We start from the raw sequence: 1,680 nt of genomic DNA, 5'->3' as shown, positions 1-1,680 counted from the left end.
GTCTCTCAGAGACAAATACATTCTCTTGCACCCTTGAACAATGCTACACATGAAGAGACAACCTTGTGTACACTGCTCATTTCGCTGCACCGGATCACTACAGCCTGGACACATTTTATCTCCTTTTTTTTTCATGTAAAAATAGCACAACTGTAGCAAAAAACATGTTTGCATGGAATTCACCCATAGATTTTATTTTATTTTATTTTACTTTGTTATTTATTTTTTGTTATTTATTTTGAGACAGAGCCTCAAGCTGTTGCTCTGGGTAGAGTGCTGTGGCATCATAGCTCAAGCAACCTCAAATTCTTGGGCTTAATTGATTCTCTTGCCTCAGCCTCCCAAGTAGCTAGGATTACAGGCACCCACCACAACGCCTGGCTATTTTTTGGTTGCAGCTGTCGTTGTTTGGCGGGCCCAGGCTAGATTCAAACCTGCCAGCTCAGGTGTACGTGGCTAGTGCCTTAGCCACTTGAGCCACGGCGCCAAGCCTTAAGGTCAAGATTTAAAACCACTTTAAGAGATAAGACCCTATGTGATTTATAGCCACATTATAAAAGGTACTTTTCCTTCCCAAAAGTCAAAGCTTAATTAAAAGATTGACTATACATAGGTTTTTTCCTCATTACATTTTTACTTCAAAGTACCATTATCATTGGTAATTTCATCTATATCTTTTCTGATCTGGGTGAAGTGGTCCAGGGAGTGAGGTTTAAGAAGGCAGGCCCTGCATTCATGGAGGAGGAGGTGGCCCTCTCTGTGCAGGCCATATACCAGGACTCATTCCCCTTGGCTGTGTAAATGAAGGGCTCAGAGTTCCTTGATCTTTAGTGAACTGGGATAAAGAGCTGGGATTGTAATGGTGAGGAGGGGGTGTAGTTACAGGTAGACCACCATGCTAAGGTGGGAGAGGTCCTGGAGGAGGACAATTCATATAAAGTGGCACCTGGGCAATCATATATCCAGGGGGAGGGGTTATTGGTGGTGGAGCAGAGGTCAGTGGTAGAGGTGGAGCTTGGCTATACACCAAGTGAGGAGTACCTGTGGCCTGGGGAGGATGTGGCATTGGATGGCTTATTGGTGGTGGAGGAAGTGAGGGTGGTGCATAATGTTGCTGTGGAGGCATAATATGATGAGGGTATAATACCACTGGTTGGCCCTTATATTCAGGATGATGGTGAGCAGGTGCTAGGGCAGAAGGAGGTGGTTCTCTAGCACCTGAATTTGAGTCATCCTGAATAGGGACAGTTATTAAATTGCTGTGTTTTCTTGTTGAAATATGAAAGGTTTCCTGACTGACCAAAGGAGGTGGAGGTTGGAACCATGGACAATTCTGCTAGAGGAGTACAAATATCCTCACATGGCTGATTATAGTGCTCATGTGGCACAGGCTGCAAAGGAGGTGATGGCATCATGATGTGCTGCTTTGGCAGAATATGGCTTATATGGTGCTTGTCTGGTGGCATCATAAAACGATCAGGGATTTCAGTTGGTGGTGGGGCAATAGGAGGATGAACATTTTCAAGTGAAGCACAGGTAAGAAGTTTTCCAGCTCTCATATGGCTACAGTTGATATGAGTTGTAAGTCTCTCAGAGACAAATACATTCTCTTGCACCCTTGAACAATGCTACACATGAAGAGACAACCTTGTGTACACTGCTCATTTCGCTGCACCGGAT

At 44.5% G+C, this 1,680-nt stretch overlaps 1 pseudogene; it reads right to left on the bottom strand.

The window, feature by feature from the left end:
• Positions 1-664: 664 nt before the first annotated feature.
• The window catches only part of LOC100942033, a 3,135-nt pseudogene continuing 2,119 nt past the window's right edge, over positions 665-1,680 (bottom strand).

Source organism: Otolemur garnettii, unplaced genomic scaffold, assembly GCF_000181295.1.
Source record: "Otolemur garnettii isolate 467f Iridium unplaced genomic scaffold, OtoGar3 scaffold00198, whole genome shotgun sequence".
Taxonomy (NCBI): domain Eukaryota; kingdom Metazoa; phylum Chordata; class Mammalia; order Primates; family Galagidae; genus Otolemur; species Otolemur garnettii.
The sequence above is the reverse complement of the archived record's forward strand: the minus strand, read 5'-3'. Positions and strand labels throughout refer to the sequence as shown.